The 19,917-nt window shown below is 48.1% G+C and overlaps 1 long non-coding RNA gene across 2 annotated transcripts; it reads left to right on the top strand.

Annotated features, from left to right (window-relative positions):
- Positions 1-8,537: 8,537 nt before the first annotated feature.
- On the top strand, positions 8,538-12,876 carry LOC135829997 (uncharacterized). Of its 2 annotated transcripts, XR_010555966.1 has the most exons (3): positions 8,538-8,783; positions 9,510-11,178; positions 11,668-12,876. It is a non-coding gene; the product is annotated as an uncharacterized LOC135829997 (long non-coding RNA). The 2 variants fall into 2 exon arrangements; XR_010555965.1 differs by having other exon boundaries at positions 8,538-11,178.
- Positions 12,877-19,917: the final 7,041 nt, after the last annotated feature.

Raw genomic sequence — 19,917 nt, 5'->3', positions numbered from 1 at the left:
TCGAGGCGCAAGACGTAGAGGCGCAAGACGTAGAGGCGCAAGACGTAGAGGCGCAAGACGTAGAGGCGCAAGACGTAGAGGCGCAAGACGTAGAGGCGCAAGACGTAGAGGCGCAAGACGTCGAGGCGCAAGAGTTAGAGGTGCAAGAGTTAGCGCAAGAGTTGCAGGCGCAAGAGTTGGAGGCGAACGAGTTGGAGGCGCAAGAGTTGGAGGCGCAAGAGTTGGAGGCGCAAGAGTTGGAGGCGCAAGAGTTGGAGGCGCAAGAGTTGGAGGCGCAAGAGTTAGAGGCGCAAGACTTAGAAACGCAAGGCGTAGAAGCCGAGAAAATGAGAAGGGCGATACTACTGGTTAGCACGGAAGATGTAAGCGGCGAGACTGTGTGGAACACAGAGATCCGATGTGTGTCCTCGGATTCCGCGCCCGCCCCGGGTCGAAGCAGTGTACCGGTGACCATGTCGTGTGTGACAGCCCACATCGTCGAGCTTTATGACATTATCGGTTGTGTGTTGTCTGGTCCAGCGTCTGCCCCATGTCGAAGTGGATCGGTGACAGTGTCGTGTGCGACAGCCCACAGCGGCGAGCTTCGCGATCTCGAGTTGTCTGAAGTGGTGGGCATTAGTGATATTCTACCATGGCCACCACCGCAGCAGCAGATGAAGCGTAGTAAGCCCCAAATTGTTTGACTTGTGAGTTGTTGTACGGCGGTGAGAAGCCCTTTGGTGGGGAGAATGTTGTGAAACGACAAGTTCTCGAGAGTGAAAGGCCTTCTCGCTTGTGACATTGTGTTCGTTTCAATGCAGCTGTATCCCGACTCCGCCGTACCGTTGATGGTTACGACGTAGTATACGCTACATGCGCTATGTGCGGTTTGCTGAGTGCACTGTAGTTGTATGTTGTATGTGTATGCTTTTCTCATATACGCTGTCATTTTCACGCTATAACTACCTGGTGGTTTTAGTGTTAGTTATTCAGTTAGTTCAGTTCATTCAGTTGTTCCATTCATTGTTCATTGTTATTAGTCGATGGAAGTGAAAGATATTGTTGAGAATAAATAGTTGTCCTCGTGCCGTGTGGGGTCGTTCGTTCCTGATACTTTAGAGAACCAGAGGGTTCACAACAGATTGAACCCTGGGGGACTCCAGAAGTAACGGGTAAAGGCTCCAATAACACAGTTGAGAGGCGTACAAGCTGATGTCGGTTAGAGAGATACGATGAGAGCCAGCCGATAGCCTTGCCATCAATGCGATATACTGTTCGCAGCTTAGCTAAGGGACCCCTGTGCCAAACAGTGTCGAAGGCCTTTGCGAGATCGAAGAAAACTAAACCAACATGGTTATGGGCGTTCCGGGCGGTGTGGATGTCTTGCACGAGGCGGGTAACCTGGTACCTGGTGGAGTCACCCCGGCAAAAGCCCGACTGTGCTGGCGAAAGTGAAATGCGAACATGATCATAAATGATGTCATATACAACACGTTCGCACACTTTTGATAAAGTAGAGAGCAATGAGATAGGGCGATAGTTGCTGGGGGTGGTGCGTGGTCCTCTATTTTTGTAGGTGGCCACGACTACCGCAGTTTTCCACATGGCTGGGAATTTCCCTTCACGAAATGACATATTCAAGATAATTGACACAGGATAGGCAACAGACGGAGCAAGAGCTCTCCAAACTTCGTTGGTAATTCCGTCTTGACCAGGGGACTTGCCAGTTTTCAGATTACGGAGATATTTCCTCACTTGGGCTGTACCAGTCGACAATGATAGGAGGGACGCAGGTATTGAGGGTGAAGGGGTGAGTGGTGGTATAGGCCACGTAGGGTCGTCAGGAAGTCCAAACGACGTAAACTGCGTGTTCAATATGTCTGCTATGTCTGTGGGATCTGTTGCTACCGTGCCGTCTGAAGCTGTCATTGATCGGATCGGCTCCCGACTACAGTTCTTACGGAGATGGCGGAGAAATTGATGGAGACTAGGGCGATCATGGGAAGACAGGGTGGCATGAACCGACTGTACATACTGACGATGGAGGGTACGTGACAAACATTTCACTTCGTTACGCTTGCGCTTTAAGGCAATGAAGTTTTCACTGGTTGGATACTTCCTATAAATGCTATACAAATCTCGCTTCAGGTTCACAGCACACTTGAGGTCCGGAGTGATCCAGGGTCGGGATGCATCCCGCATAGTAGGACGAGGCCTAATGTAGTCTCCTGTCCGCGGAATAACTTTGTAAGGCAACAGATGACGATGGAATGCTGACTGTAGTAAAGCATCAGACAGGACAATGGCATCATCAACATCAGAATGCCGATGAAGTAATGACCAGTCCAACCTAGACAAGTCTTCATTCACAACCTGCCAGACACGGGTAGGCACTTGTTTATACCTGTACTGAGCCTGGGGATGGAGGGACGATTTAGCAGTCGCTTGTGGTATCGAGCACGATGCATAGTTGAGCGTACAAACAACCTGCAGATGATCAGATGTGCCAAGAGGAGCTGCATGGTCGACTGAGAGGACATGTCGGGGTTTGTTGGTTACCAACAAGTCAAGACATGAGTTGGCACCCGCTGATGAAGTGTATGTTGGGAAACACACTACTTGTTGGAGCCCAAGCATTGAAAAAACTGTCTGTAGGTTGGTACCGGCTGTAGAGGTGGAGTCAGAAGAGCACCAATCATTATGTTTGGCATTAAAATCCCCCGTCAGGAAGAAGTCACACTCGTCATAGCAAGAGGACTGTATAGCATCGACCAGCATATCCGAGAAGAAGGACAATTGTTCCGCCGTTTGGGAAGGGGGTCGATACATGCAACATACAAGAATAGGGCTAGGGGTGCATTGAGACTTAACTTCCACCCAGGTAGATGCACAGCCCTGACGCGGCAGGTCGGGTCTGTGGAGAATATGTTGAAAAGCATCAGTCCGGACAAGCACGGCGACACCACCATATCCTCTAGTGAAAGAGTGTGCATTTCTGTTCTCGTGTGCTGGTCTGTCTCTTCTGAAACAGGAATAGCCCGGTACATGCACGGAAACAGATGGGCACAGCCAGGTCTCCGTGAGGCAAACAATACTTGGCTTAGTGCTCTCCAGAACAATCGAAAGTTCAGCTAATTTATTGACGAGAGACCGACAATTCAGGGTTATCAGCGTTAGGTCGGATTCTGATCTGGGGTAGAATGGGGTAGCATGCAAGTTGAGGGAAGACATAGACAACATGATTATGACGAGGAACTATCACCACCACGTTCAGTCACGTTGGTACCGTCGGCAAAGCGCCACTTACGGACGGTGTGGCTAATTGTTGCCGGCCAAAATCCTGCACTGAGTATTTTGCCTTCATCCGTCGCTAGGACAGTCAGTCGTGCATATGCTGTGCCAAAGGTCCGGGATTCGCTAATACTGCAATTGAGCACCTCAACCTCACGGTCCTTGCACCAGTCAGTAATTGCGTTAGCGCTACACTCCATGTGGACATTGCCCACGTAGAACACAGATTTCGCGACTTTTTCTACGCCTGTAAGGATGTTGGGGTTAGCTGGGGCCACAGGCTTCACGTACCGGGACGTGACCCGACGCCGTACAACTTCGGCCCAGCCATCCGAACTGCTTCCCGTATATTCACTTGTGCTAGTTGTAGCCAATGTTGATCTGGTTGGTGCAGCCGGTGGTGTTTCAGTGCGTGATGAGGTCTGGTGTACATGTGTCGATGTTTGGGAAGGGCGGGTACGGTTGGTAGAGTGTGCGTTGGGGGGAGTACGAGTCTGAGTGACGGTTTCCCTCACCCCAGCCCCTGTACTACCTGAACTAGCTACACTACTGTACGTTGTACTCGGGGTTGTAGATTGTGCAATCAGGTTTGGACTCCCGCCTTCCTCAAGGTGTATCATCTTCGCCACGAGGCCATCAATGGTTGCTTTCACTTCTCTAACTTCCCTATCCCTGTCCTCCCTGAGGGAGACCATTTCCACAGTTAATGCAGTGATAGTCGAGGACAGTGCACTGATAGAGCTCACTAGCGCTGGCATACCTGATTTGCCGATGTCCATGGCGCGAAGTTGAAGTACAAGGTCCGGTCGGGCCAACGAGTCCACACCTGCAAATCCTGACTTTTTGGGCAAGTCACGAATCTCCCCATCCAGCAGCAAGGCCAGGTCCATATTTGAGTTCTCCACCATATTAGGGCTGGGACTAGTTCCAGGTCCACCTATACTTACAAAAGTGGCCGAAAGGCTATTCCATAGATGGAAAGGCAGGAGCTAAAAACTTGCTTCCTACTCCTACGACTTTTATCATTTCAACCACAACTCATCAACCACATGACTGCCCGAAAGGTTGACTTATCAAGCGAAGCCACAATGATCTGCGTGATAGCGATGCAAAGCTAGCTGATAATGTCGTCGAGCCGATCATGGTGCCGGAGGGTGATCGGACGGGGCAGCCTGCTCTTCGGGCAGATTGGCTTGCCCGGGGTGTGTGGGAGGATAACAGGGTGGCGTTTTTTGATAATCGCATCATTGATGCCAACGCACCCAGTTACTCCCATTCATCCTGGGAAGCTACTTCCAACCGCGCTGCTAACGCGAAGAAAAAGAAGTATCGTCAGGCCTCCGAGGACCTCCGTGGGTCGTTCACACCACTGGTTTGTTCCACGGATGGGGTGCTACATCGCGAATACGCCAGCTATCAGAAGCGACTTGCTGGTCGCCTCGCCCTCAAGTGGGACAAGCCATTTTCAATCATCATGGCTTGGTTGCGAGTTCGCAGCCAATTTGCAGTGATCCATGCAGTCGACCTCCGGCTACGCGGGTCTAGAAGGCGCCTGACAGGCCTGTCGACGCAGGATGGTGCTGGGGTAGGCATCGGCCATTGAAAACTGAATTCTGTCTGTTTTACGTGGAATTTCTTGGAGTTTCCCAATGTATTGTACTTGAATAAAATTATATTTTACCTTACATGGTATCTCAATTTTTTTTCACGTCTACATGACTTTATTTTGCCCGTAAAAGAGGCCGTTACCCCGTAAAAAAAAAAACAACCACGTACACGTACACGTACATGTACATGTACATGCAGATAGCTACTAGTACTCACAACTTACACTGCTTTTTTTCTTTCTTTTTTTTCTGGCCTCTTTTACGGGCAAAGTAACACAATGGTTTAAATTGTAATAAATCATACACTGGAGAAGAAATCAGAAAAATGCATGTGTAAAATAAAGAATTTCAAACCCAAAAAAAACCCAAACTTCAAATCATTTTTATATAATTAAAATAAACTCAATCAATAAACTCAACAAACTCAATTCAAAGAACTCTTCCTCTCCTCTCCTCCATGCGCTCTCACAGCCGACTCACTGCTACCCTCAGTAGCCATTACACACACCAACAAGGAAGGGTTGCAGGTAGATACTGAAATTCCTCCTGACAGCTGTTTCGCCTTCATAAGGCTCATCAGAGAAGGTGATATTGAATAGGATGATATCAGGTGGAGATGGTCAGATTTATACTACAAAACATGGGCGCAAGATTACGGGCAAAATGTGAGAATGAAAAGTTACAATTCTCCAGCAACACAGTGCCAGGGGTTCCAAGAAAATGGCAGGTGAGAAATCCAATCACAAGCTGCTAACATTAATATTCTAACGGCTAGGTGATAGTTTTGTAGTATAAATCTGGCCATCTCCACCTGATTTCATCCTATTCATTTTTTTTTTGGAACCCCTGGCACTGTGTTGCTGGAGAATTGTAACTTCTCATTCTCACACTTTGCCCGTAATCTTTCACCCATGTTTTGTAGTATAAATCCCGTGTTTCGGGGAATTCACCCCTCATCAGTTGAGCTTGAGTAGGCTGAGGAAGATTTTGCCTGAAGAGCACCACTTATATAGTGCTCTCCAGGCACAAACATCACCAGGGATACAGAGACGCTCCGTTTCCAGCGCGACAAGTCAAGTGTCAAGTAAAGTCGGCGGAAAAGCGCGAGCTCCGGTGTGGGGAGCAAACCCTTTCTTAAAAAAACATCGCCGAGGTCGCAACCACTACTTCGTACCAATAACTTCATCAAGAAAAATCAAAGAAAAATCAAAAAACGAAAAATCAAACAAAAAACTTGATAAACAAATAAACACAGTATAGAAGATCAGAAAATTACGTAACTAGGCGAGACTCAGCCACCACGACGGAACTATCCAAAAAACGTTGGACGGGGAAGCCCCGACGAGAACGAGCATCTCGGTCCAAGGATACAAAGAATACTGGATCTCAGTAAGGAGAAAGAGAGACGGGCACGCAGCAGACTCATGACAACAGAGAATTCTCTACCAGAAGACTCACAGTAGAGATGTTGTGCATAACGAAAATTCGTAACTTAGACGTAGTCTGGGCACGAGTAACGAAAAAGGAAAGGAACTTTCGCGAGGAGGACCGCGAAACTTGAAGATCTTACGTTTCAAACTTTCGCTTCTTTCTCGCAAGCTTCTGTATACATGTACATGTAGCTGTGTTGATGCACGTGGTGTCAAGATTTTTTCGCCATGGCCTTTTCAAGCCGTTCTGCGAGCTCTTCCTACTCGGCATCCTGTGGAGCTGATGGATCTCTTTCCCGCTCTCTCAGCGATCCTCTGTCACCTGGACAGCCCTCGGCTAGTTCTGTCAGTTCTGTCAGATCTGGAAGTTCTGTCAGTACTCGCCCTGTCACAAATTATTCTGCTGAATCCCCGCAGCAGAAATCTGTGTCTTCGTCTTCCCCTGCGACGTCTCAGCGAAGGACATTTGATCTCGGGATGGACTTGGCCCTTCTCAGGCAGCTTCGTTCTCACGACCAACTGTTTCTACGAGGGTCTCCAGCCATGGAGATCGTTGCCTGCGAGCTGGAAAACTTGAGCCCAACTCAGTTCGGTGGTGTGACGAAGAAAGCTATTCGGGACAGAGTGATGAAGCTACTGGAGCTGTTCGCGCAAACAGCGGAAAAAGTACTCGAAAGGGTCACCATGGTCACACTACGTTTTTCGTTGAGCACAACAGATTTTCTTTACGAATTTTCGTCACTTCCAGACGGCTCAGATTCCGAAAGATCTTTACGAATTTTCGTTATGCACAACCTCTCTAGTGTACGCGACAAAGACGTTTAAATAACCAGTGCACAACTGACTACAACCACCATACATGTATGTACGGAGAACTAGAGCAGTAGAGCAGTAGAGGGGTGAAAGATACACACTCTACATTGCTTACACTGCCTTCCTTTTTCATACATTCTATATAAGGCTACTGTATAAGTACGAATTTCGTTTGGAATTTACTTTCGCTATATTCGTTAAGGGGCACGAAATAACTAAAGTTCTTTTTCTGAACGTTACGGATGACAGACCTCGACGAAAATCAAAATGTATTATGTGACAAACCTACTGGTGGAGTGATCTAACGAAAGATTTCCTGAACGAAAATGTATACTTATAACTGTCACTCTCCTTCGCCTGCCAAAAATACAATACTGCCAAAATACAACACTGCCAAAAATACAATACTGCCAACAATACAATACTGCCAAAAATACAATACTGCCAACAATACAATACTGCCAAAAATACAATACTTCTGCAGTAATCAAAATGCCGAAGACGTGGAAGAGCAGTTATTGGAAGCTAAACTGTGAAAGAAAAGCAGTAGCCTCAGTCAGCATGATCAAAACGCGACGCAGCTCACCAGATCAAGGTGTTGGTCCTCTTCACTCCATAGAGTGCCGAAAGGCGGGCCCACGCCCCTACATGGCTACTTCCCCTTGTCTAACCCACAACACGATTATGATAGTAGCCGACTGGCCGAAATTTAGAAACCGAAAACGCGAGCGTCTCAGAATGAATGACTACAATATACATGTACATGCATGATGATGATGATGTGTTGTGTAGAGTGCTGCTGTGGATGCCGCCAGCCTTTTTACGCATTTGCCTTTGACCTTGAACTGGCTGTAGGTACTGCATGTAAAAAAAGGATCTAATCTCCTCTGCCCTGCATTGCGTCTACTAGTATTACGATCAAGCCCGGCTGTGTACCACGTGACGTTTACGTGGGTGAACAGACAGGCCAGTGAACAGACAGGTAGGGTCATAATCATTTTAGTACAGGCGACATCGCTCACTAGCACTGTTGCATGTGATGACACTTGAACAGCTAGTCCGCCTCTGCTCTGGCGACACAGACTGTCGGCTTCATTTTGGAGTTGGTGTGGGAGCATCAGCAGAAAGATCGGCCCGCAATGATTTATGTAGACCTACCTATCGATGTACACGAGTAGCACTGTACTTTTGTAGTGTGGAGCAGGCAGTAGAATCTGATGTCATGTTGTACAGTCATGTACATAATCTACGCGTAAATCTACTACTTTTGCCAGATCAGACAGATGAATGAAGCCACAGAGCTCTGGCCGCTGGAGCGTGCAGCGAGCGTGTAGATGGGATCTTGGACTGCTGCACCGTCAGTGCGTCAGTTGAATGCGGAATCGTTTTTTTGTTGCTCGTTGCCGTCTGTGGGTGTTCTGGGCGGATGCGTGTTCTGCTTGCGGCCCTTCATATTGTTATTTTCTGGGTGTTTCAGTGACGCTCCGTCGCAATCTGGTTGCGGAAGTGAAGCGCTTTCGTTCGTTACCTGCCCATCGGCAGGTGGCGTTTAGATTTGTGGGACTACCAATCGTCCGGGTCAACGTTACCAGAATAGCGGACGCCGGACAGGAACCACCCGGCCGTTATCGGGAGCAGGTGCTTCTCCCTGGCTTGAAGTCAGGTAAGGTTCTCCTATTCAGTGCCTAAGTTTCACTGAATGTCTGCGCGGAGTTCGAGTTGTACAGTAGCCCTAACCCGTAACGATTAATTGGAAAAGGTTTCTGCTGATGTACAGTACTCCGTCTCGTGTGCTCACATTTGTTCGCATGGTATTGTATTGTATTGTTCGTAGTGAAGCGCAGCAACGGCAATTCAAACGCGAAGGTATTTTCGGCTGCTGCAATATCCGCTCACAATAATTTCGTCAAAGAAAGGAAGGACTTCTTCCAATCGGAAACGGTGATCATTCAGCAGAAAAACAAAATGTCACATGTACATGGTTATGGCTCATGATTGCACAATTAGTTACAGGGCTGCCACACTTGGAGGGAGAAAAATCTGACGGGGGTGCTGGGGTGTCTCCCGCTTGGGTGCAGGGGGCACGGCCCCCTTGGTGAAAATATTTAGGAAAATAGCTTGCTGTTGGGGCCCCAGAACACATTTGTAACTGTCCAGCACACGTGCTACAACCATGTCAATTATGAATAAATGGCCAACTGGACTAAAAAGCGCTCAAAATATAATAATCGGTTGTCCCTCTTTGCGGAACAAAATCGGTCGCTTTGTCGGACAGGCGATCAAAAATCGGAGTAAGTGGCAGCCCTAAGTTATATTCATTGCCATTTTACGACTATTGTCTCCTCGCATGTTATTGAAGTACTTTGATCCGATCTCTTTGTCATTTTAGGGGGAAATCCCTATCTGTGTGCTCTTTGACCAACTGAGCACATGATAATGACGTTGTTGGCTGAGGTTTGAATCGCCTCGAAAAGAGCTTTCTGTGATAGGGGAGAGTGGAATGGCATTGATGGTGGAATTTACTCGCATATTGGGCTTGGGGTGGACTTTGCTGTAATCCCGCGCCTAATTTGTGGCAGCTAGTTGATGGAGTCTGGTATGCTGGCGTTGCTCTCGCCAGGAGCTTTCCAAAGAGCCCAAGGTTGTGGAAATGCAGTGAAGGAGGTCAAAGTTGTAGCCTGTTGAAGGTGTAAATTGTGCAGAAAATATAAATTCTGTTTCATTCTGTGCTGGAAATCAGTACATAAAGGGATATTTATTTATTTTTGCTTCATTTTTGTTTCCCTACCATGGCTGGCTACCGCCCCCTCCCTCCGTATTGGCCTATATTCTCTGGCCACGGGAAGGTGAAATAAAATAAATAAATAAATAACTGATGCAGCATGCCTGGTGTGCGACAATACCATACCAGTAAAGAAGCTGGTCAAATAGTGAAATAGGGCTTTCAACGCAAGGATCATAACGTGAAGCAAGTTGGTAGGATGAGTATGCATGCTAAGTGTATGGAAGGAATGCATGCAAGGAGAGAGTGCATGTTCCAATACCACGTTATGTGTGCGAACAATTGGAAAAATGAAGAAAAAGAAAAACGATAAGCTAGCACCGCAGCATAATAATAATTACTCCGTAAAATGTACCTGACCTGTCAGTGTGTGTTCAGGATCAAACCCCGTGTTATGTATGAAAAAAATGACAAAAATGAAAATCTAGCACCATACACCCTAACTACTCGATTCAGCCTCTGGGAAATCCAGATAAATAATAATTGGTTTACAAATCAATTGGCTGGAAATCCCAGTGCCCTCTGTATGCTTTGCTTTCACGTAGGTCATCATGCTTGTTACTTCAGTTTCCTAATCATCAATTTCTATAAAACTGAAAGAAACGCCTTTTCAATATTATTATCAAGTACATCTTTATGTAAAGTTTTTTTTGCGAAAACGTTTCTATTAGTTGCATAGAAATAGAGGATTTCTTATGGTATGCGAGCTCCACTGCACAGCACAGCACTCCACAGCAAACGCGACGCAGCTCACCAGATCAAGGTGTGGGTCCTCTTCCGGTGCCGAAAGGCGGGCTCACACCCCTACATAGCTACTTCCCATTGTCTAACGCCCACCAAAAAAACCATTGTTGGGCTTGGTGTGGGCTGTGCAGCATTTCCGTTGCTACCTGCTTGGTAGAAAATTTGAATTTGTTATATGCACAGCGACCATTCTCTGGAACATTTGGCTAACTTTCAACATCCACCAGCGATTGTGGCTCGCTGGCTGGAATTTTTGTCTGAATGTGAGTTCACCATATTGTACAGGGCAGGTCGATCACACGCTAACGCTGATGCACTGTCACGCCGCCCTGATGCTCCGACGACGCTGTTCGTAATGGCCGTGAATAACGACGTTGGCAACATCCCCACACCCCTCATCCGCCGTTTCAACTGGCCGTGGTCAAGATGGGAAACGGAACAGGAGAAGGACCGAGATCTCGCCCAAGTAGTGTCCTGGCTAGGTATGGACTCTCCGCCTTGCCCGCAGGACATGATGGGTAGCAGTCCTGAGGTACGTATTTTGTGGATAAATCATGAAATGCTGGTTCATCATGAGGGGGTGTTGTGCCGTCGTTGGGAGGACCCCTGCCCCAGTAAGCCATCTATCTTGCAAGTTGTAGTTCCCCGACATTTACGTTCTTTGGTTGTGCAAGAGTATCATGACCAGGGAGGGGGGGGGGGGGGACATACGGGTTCTACACGACTGCAGAAGAAACTGACGCAACAATTTCACTGGGTAGGCATGAAGAAAGATGTCTTAGATTGGGTTGCAAGTTGTTCTTCCTGTAGCCAGTTGAAACGTCCCGTAGGCAGAGGGTCTGGCGCTCCACCACAGTCTTCCTGGACGGGGTATCCTTTTGAGCGAGTAGCAATGGATTTGATCCCCAATTTACCGGAGACAGCGGAACGGAACCGCCATATTTTGGTTGTAGTGGACTATTGCTCCTGATCGGTTGCATACCGATCAGGGCAAAAACTTTGATGGCTCTTTGTTTCGCAGCGTTTGCTTTCTGCTTGGCATAGATAAGACCAGGACAACTTGGCATCTGGATTACCGCCAGGAGAAGCATCCGCAGTATCGTCACAGCCGGAATTTGTGAGTGCTCTCCGCCGACGCCTGGAGGACGCTCATGCACAGGTCCGGGAACACCTGGGCAACGTGCACCGTTATCAAGCGCATATCCGTGATCGCTACTCTAAGGCCGTGGCGTTTGCAGCAGGTGACGCAGTGTGGCTTCTGGTGCCATCTATACCGACGGGTACAACCGCCAAGTTTGCTAGACTTTGGGACGGACCGTACCTAGTCGAAGAGAAGCTCTCAGCCGTCACCTACCGCATCAAACTGTCTGAGCCCACGGCACGTCGGCTGATAGTGCACGTCAACCGGCTGAAAAGTTGCCATCATCGACCGAGTCGGCTGCAGGAGGTTCACGAGCAAGATGAGTCGGACCCACCGCAGCCCATGGCATCCACCCTGACTCCGTCCTACCAGCCTGATGCCACCAATACCGCCGACCGAGACGAGGGGGACACCGCTCGGGTATTTGGCAGTGCTCCGCCAGTTGGCGTGATGGAAAGGCGAACTCCGCGTTCCCGCCATCCGCCCCAGCTGTTTGGGAGTCCTGTGTGGCACGAGTAAGTGACTTCAGTGGTATTGACTGGATTAGTGGTGTTCGATGTTACAGTTAGTCTTTGAACAGATTTTGATAAGAACACCAATTTGACCTGCACTCGTTTAGTTTAATTGTTAGCCATAATCTTAGTCTAATTTATAACGTTACTTATAACACGAGGACGTGTTCTTTTCCATGTAAGCGGGGGGATATGTCGTATCCATACTATTGACACGTGCCTTTTAGGCCTCTACGTGACAAGTCTGCCTTATTTAGGTGTCTAATTATTTATCTATCTCCCATAAACGGGTTCGTAATCGTCTTTATTTTATGTCTTCACGCAAGGCCTGGGGCCTTCCTTGTTTGGTATACGCTGTTATTTCCCCACCTAGCTCCCGCTCTTTATGCAACAGTTTGTACACATATTTACTACGGTTTGATACGCTATTGCATGCGGGACCAGCAAGTTGGTGGCCATGGATTTCCATGGCCGCAATTGGATAGTATTGCCATCACCTTCCTTTTCTCTCTATCTCTCTTGCCTTGTGCTCTTCATTATCTTCTCTTGAACTGAGTTACATGTACCATCCTGTGAAGATGTGAGTAAACCTGAACGCTGCTCTGAGTGTACGTGTTTGTATATGCCTGAGTGTGTGTGTGTGTGTGTGAGAGTATGTCTAGGTATATGTGTGTGCGTGCGTAAGAGTAATTCTGTTGGTGGACTCTCTCTCCAAGTGGCCACCACTGCACGGCCTTGTAATGTGAAGGTTTATTAGTAAGTTAGTTCATGTCGAACCGCAGCCGTGGGGGCCAACCCCGGGGCCGACCGGATACGACACATGTAGTAGCCGACTGGCCGAAATTTTTAAAAAACGTGGCGAGCGTCTCAGGATGAATGAGTAAAATGTACTAGTACTTGCATGATGATGATGTGTTGTGTAGAGTGCTGCTGTGGATGACAGCCTTTTTACGCCTTTGCCTTTGGCCTTGAACTGGCTGTAGGTACTGCCTGTAAAAAAAACGATCTCATCTCCTCTGCCCTGCATTGCGTCTACTAGTACTACGATCTAGCCCGGCTGTGTATCACATGAAGTGTACGTGTGTGAACAGACAAGCCTAGCGTCTACATAATCATAATAATAATATAGTGCACTGTACAGGCGACATCGATCACAGTTGCATGTGATGACACTTGAACAGCTAGTCCGCCTCTGGCGACACAGTCGACAGTCGGCTTCTTTTCGGAGTTGGCGTGGTATCAGCGGAAAGATGGGCCCGCAATGATTTTAGACCTACTCGTACATCTACTAGTACGTGTTGATGTACACGAGTAGCACTGTACTTTTGTAGTGTGGAGCAGGCAGTAGAATCTGATGTCATGTTCTACAGTCATGTACATAATCTACGCGTAAATCTACAGCTTTTGCCAGATCAGACAGATGAATGAAGCCACAGAGCTCTGGCCGCTGGAGCGTGCAGCGAACGTGTAGTTGGGATCTTGGACTGCTGCACCGTCCGCGCTTCAGTTGAATGCGGAATCATTTTTTCTTGCTCGTTGCCGTCTGTAGGTGTTCTGGGCGGATGCGTGTTCTGCTTGCGGCCCTTTATATTGTTATTTTCTGGGAGTTTGAGTGACGCTCCGTCCCCATCTGGTTGCGGAAGTGAAGCGCTTTCATTCGTTACCTGCCCATCGGCAGGTGGCGTTTAGATTTGTGGGACTACCAATCGTCCGGGTCAACGGTACCAGAATAGCGGACGCCGGACAGAAACCATCCGGCCGCTTTCGGGAGCAGGTGCTTCTCCCTGGCTTGAAGTCAGGTAAGGTTCTCCCATTCAGTGCCCAACATTTCACTGAATGTCTGCGCTGAGTTCGAGTAGTACAGCAGTCCTAACCCGTAACGATTTATTGGAAAAGGCTTCTGCTGATGTACAGTACTCCGTGTCGTGTGCTCACATTTGTCCGCATGGTGTTGTATTGTTCGTAGTGAAGCGCAGCAACGGCAATTCAAACGCGAAGGTATTTCGGCTGCTGCAATATCCACTCACTCTCAATCCGTGTGCTTTACAAGCAGAGAAAATTAGTCGATGAATAATTTCGTCAAATTCCAAAGAAAGGACTTCTTCCAATCGGAAACGGTGACCATTCACGAGAAAAACAAAATTAATTGGAAAGTTTTTTTTTAGCTGAAATTTTAGTGAAATAGTTGTCAGCGCTTTCTAGGTTGTGCACAGTCCCATAGCTTAGATTGTTAGAGCTATGCTCATGACAAGCAAGGTCGCAGGTTCCAGTCCTGTTTGTTCTCTTTTCAGGGCAGTCCTAATCCCTGAAAGATCACTTTGCTGGGGCGCCACCAGGTTCTAAAAAGTTGTATGACCGAAAGGAGGCGAAGAGAAAGAGGGGGTCTGGGGGACATGTCCCCCTTAACAAATCTTATTATCGGGAGCGGGTTTTGTATTGCAAAGACGTTTCTATCAGTTTGAATAACAAAAATATAGGTACTTCCGACTTGGCATTACAATTTTCGCTTCGCACATCGCAATGTTTGTGACTTGATTGCCTTAGTCAGGCTGTCGGAAACAAATTCTTCGCGTTCCGCAATATTTCGCCCAGAGTGCGAATCCTTTTTCTGTAGTTCATACCGGCCCACATTCCCTCCCACCGCTTTAGCAGCTGCATCTGCGCCTTGGTCCTTGAAGGGTTGGTGGCGTTCCTGTGGATGCGGAAAACTCTTCCTCTAGCCGAGTCGGACGCAAACAGTGATTTTTTCCAACAAAGGGATACGAATCCTGGTATATCTCTTGAATTTGGCATGCTGAAGTTGAGTTTTGCAAGAACAAAGTGTTCTCAAATTCCTGAAATGCGCTACCTGTGGCGCATGTTGCTGCGAAGGTAGCAGGCCTGAAAACAGCAACAACATGAGCGCAGTGCTTGTCAAGGAAAGAAGGTGCGGAACTGCTTACCCTATCTCTCTGCTGCTGCTGCTCATTATAATCTAATGTAAAAATGCTAGTATGACGCCATCGCCTGACACCTGCAGCCATCCATTGCTTGAAAACAAAGTTTCATGACCTGAATTTGAACACGCTTCTTGTTCAGCGTTTTGTTGAGTACTGAAGGGTCCGCCTCAAATCCTGGTGAAGACGTCAACCCCAGCCGCAATTGCAGCAAAGCAGGAGGCCATAAATTAAATCTTAAGCTGTGTTCACAACTGGCGAGTGGACGCGGTACGCTTGCGGTTCATGCGTGCCCAGATGCGCACTAAGCCTTTCACAAAAAAACAGCAATCCGAGTCGTATTTAGCGTGTTTAGCGACACCTTCGAGTACCAATTTTTGGACCCCGCCAGTCAAAGTGACTGCTGGCATGTACGCTGGTACCCCGCCAGTCAGAGTGACTGCTGGCATGTACGCTGACACCCCGCCAGTCAGAGCGACTGCTGGCATGTACGCTGATACCCCGCCAGTCAGAGTGACTGCTGGCATGTACGCTGGTACCCCGCCAGTCAGAGTGACTGCTGGCATGTAGGCTGGTACCCCGCCAGTCAGAGTGTCTGCTGCCATGTACGCTGGTACCCCGCCAGTCAGAGTGACTGCAGGCATGTACGCTGATACCCCGCCAGTCAGAGTGACTGCTGTCATGTACGCTGGTACCCCGCCAGTCAGAGTGACTGCTGGCATGTACGCTGGTACCCCGCCAGTCAAAGTGACTGCTGGCATGTGTGCTGGTACCCCGCCAGTGAGAGTGAATGCTGGCATGTACGCTGGTACCCCGCCAGTCAGAGAGACTGCTGGCATGTACGCTGATACCCCGCCAGTCAGAGTGACTGATGGCATGTACGCTGATACCCCGCCAGTCAGAGTGACTGCTTGCATGTACGCTGGTACCCCGTCAGTCAGAGTGACTGCTGGCATGTAAGCTGATACCCCGCCAGTCAGAGTGACTGCAGGCATGTACGCTGATACCCCGCCAGTCAAAGGGACTGCTGGCATGTACGCTGATACCCCGCCAGTCAGAGTGACTGCTGGCATGTACGCTGGTACCCCGCCAGTCAAAGTGACTGCTGGCATGTACGCTGGTACCCCGCCAGTCAGAGTGACTGAGTGACTGCTGGCATGTACGCTGGTACACGCCTGATGCACGCTGAAAATTACAACTACAGATAAATAATAATTGGTTTACAAATCAATTGGCTGGAAAGCCCAGTGCCCTCCCTATGCTTTGCTTTCACCTAGGTAATCATGCTTGTTACTTCAGTTTCCTAATCATCAATTTATATAAAACTGATAGAAACGTCTTTTCAATATGATTATCATGTACATCTTTATGTATGTTTGTGCAAAGACGTTTCTATTGGTTGGATAGAAATAGAGGATTTCTTATGGTATGCATACTCCACTGCAGCCACTTCATTACATGGAGATCCCTGCACACACCATTCTCAAATCAAATAGTCTCTTCGCTGCAAATTACTTATGTCTCAATCATATTTTCTTACAAGAAAACTATGAATTAGCCTCTGGGATATAGCTGATGCTATTACCGCTCTTTAGAGATCGGATAGCTCTAATTCTGCGATGACCATGCCCGGAATTTACCGGAAGCCTGATTGATTATCTTCCAAGCTCTGGGCGTCGAGACCCCCAATATAATGGTCAAAACACAATGATCCCAAGGGACCCATTGGAACTTAATGAGCTGGAGGAGTATGCCCCATGTCCTGGGAAATTGTCAGAGAAACAGCCCAGGGGATTAAGAGCAGAGCAGAAGAGTGCGGTTTTTACCGCTCTTTAGCGACGAAATGGCTCTAGTCTAGTGCCATTTTCTGCGGATTCTCAGCCTGTCGGAGTACTTACTCCAAGAGTTGTCATTATTAACGAAGAGCACAGCTTCAAGGGTGTGCTGTAAAAGACGGAAGGTCGTTTGCATCCGCTTTTGTAGATTTTCCCGGGAACTAGAACTGTGGGGTTGAAGTCAGTATCTGCAAAACTTAGACTGTGACAGAAAACAATAGCCTGATCTATGTGTTCGGTCTTCTTTGAACATGCGAGTGAGCGTGCGGACATGTTGGTGCCTGGAGTGGTGAATGGATGTCCAGTAAACGCTGTGATTGATACAGGATCCGCCGCTACATTGTTGTCAGAGGATTTTGCTGACCGCCTACCTAAGGAGCTGGAAAAGAAAACCTCTGGCCAAGGCCCGAAGTAAATTGGTGCCAACGGACAACCACCGCCGCCCGAGACGAGGAGGACACCGTTCGGGTATTTGACAATGCTCCGCCAGTTGGCGTGATGGAAAGGCGAACCACGCGTTCCCGCCATCCGCCCCAGCTGTTTGGGAGTCCTGTGTGGCACTAATGAGTGACTTCAGTGGTACTGACTGGATTGGTTGTGTTCGATATTAAAGTTAGTTTTTGGAACAATTTTGGTAGGGACTCCAATTTCACCTGCACTCGTGAAGCTAAAATTGTTAGCCATAATCTTAGTTTAATTTATTAAGTTACGTATTACACAAGGACGTGTTCTTTTCCGTGAAAGCGGGGGGGGGGGGGGGGGGGGGGGATATGTCGTATCCATACTATTGACACGTGCCTTTCAGGCCTCTACTTGAAAATTCTGCCTTATTTAGGTGTCTAAGTATTTATTTATCTCCCGTAAACGGATTCATAATCGCCTTTATTTTAGGTCTTCACACAAAGCCTGCTGCCTTCCTTATTTGGTATACCCTGTTATTCCTTAGCTGGCTTCTGCTCTTTGTGATACAGTTTATACACATTATTGCTAAGTTTTGCTACACTGCGGCATGCGGGTGTACTATGGTTCATTATTTGTCCTATAGTTCGTATGGGGGGGGGGGGGGGGATCAGCCTCCTGCCCGTAGTTAGATATTATGGCATTTACCTTCTATCTCTCTCTCTCTCTCTCTCTCTCTCTCTCTCTCTCTCTCTCTCTCTCTCCCTCTTGCCTTCCGCCTTCAGGCGGAAGCTTCGGCTATCGTCTCTCTTGCCTTGTGCTCTCATATCATCTCTTGAACTAAGTTACCTTCGTTGAAGATGTGAGTAAACCTGAACGCTGGTGTGAGTGTACGTGTCTGTATAATTATGCCTGAGTGTGTGTGTGTGTGTGAGTATGTCTAGGTATATGTGCGTGCGTGCGTAAGAGTAATTCTGTTGGTGGACTCTCTCCAAGTGGCCACCACTCCACGGCCTTGTAAGAAGATTTAGTAAGTTAGTGATGTCGACGACCGCAGCCTCTAGTCTAACCCCGGGCCGACTGGATACAACACATGACCAGACCGGTAACATACCGAGTGTGCAATTCTGGCGCCAGAATTGAGAAATTCCGCCCTCTCTTCAGAATTGACGGATTTGACGGAATTGGATAAAATCAATTCTAACGACGGAGTTTGTCACTTTTTGTGTAATCGAACTTTGCATCAACAATATCTAATTCTAGAATTGACGGAAATGCGTGTAATCGAACTCTGCATCAACAATAACTAATTCTAGAATTGACGGAAATGCGTGTAATCGAAAGCGCCCTATATGTAGTTGTGACCGCTGCATCGTGTGTTCCGCGAAAGCGGTTGCCGTAGTTACGCTTTTTGCCTCCGCTAAGGCCCCGGTCACACATGCACTTTTTTTGGCGGTTCCGCTAAAGCGTAACTTACGCTTCCACCGTTGCCTCGGCAACGGCGGAGACTTAAGTTACGCTCTGGCGGAAAGTTTGGATTTCGCTACGCCAAATAAATGCGAGCGGAAGCTCCGCTTTCGCAGATCCACTTTGGCGGAACCTGCATGGTGATGGCTTTGGAGTTTGGTGTCCTACTTCTGCACTGAGTTCTCGTGTTGTTTGGTCGCCGTTAGGTATTCAGTTTTCATATTGTTCTTCTTTGCCAATGAACTGTACGTTCTGGAGATCCGGCAAACAATACTGCATCGTTATGAGTGGATAGTTGGTGAGGGAATCCGTCTCCCAACTCATTGGCCCCGATCGCGGACGATCTCCAACTCTCTCCTTCTCTCTCCAAGCAATACGTCCACCAAAGTATGCAACATTAGGACTGCAACCAGGGAGTAGTAGAGTACTCTGCCACACCCTCACTGCAACTGCCGGCATCCATACAGTCGCTGGGTCGATGATGGATCATGGAGGAGGCAACGACACCCTGCTATACAACTATAATAAATTTTGATATTGATGTAAACTAAACTAATTTTCAAATACACCCGTACTGGGCCGCAGTGAATGTGCCCCAAATCCACGAGTGTACTTGACAGGAGACATTCAGCAGGCTGTCAGCGATCCACGATAGCTCTACTTGTACAAGCAAAGGTCGCTTAAACTCGGACAAGAACATCTAAAATTTCATAGGACGTGCTGCATTTGCATTCCCTCCGCCAAAGCGGAGCGTTGAGCTATAGTATAATTGAGGAGCACAGTAGTTTACCATGTATGTGTGAACGCTGCATCGTGTGTTCCGCCAAAGCGGCTGCCGTAGTTACGCTTTTCATGTGTGACCGCTGCATCGTGTGTTCCGCCAAAGCGGCTGCCGTAGTTACGCTTTTCATGTGTGACCGCTGCATCGTGTGTTCCGCCAAAGCGGCTGCGGTAGTTACGCTTTTCATGTGTGACCGCGGC

The sequence above is a fragment of the Sycon ciliatum genome, chromosome 13 (assembly GCF_964019385.1).
Source record: "Sycon ciliatum chromosome 13, ocSycCili1.1, whole genome shotgun sequence".
Classification (NCBI taxonomy): Eukaryota; Metazoa; Porifera; class Calcarea; order Leucosolenida; family Sycettidae; genus Sycon; species Sycon ciliatum.
Note: the sequence above shows the minus strand (reverse complement) of the source record. Positions and strands in the feature narration are given on the sequence as shown.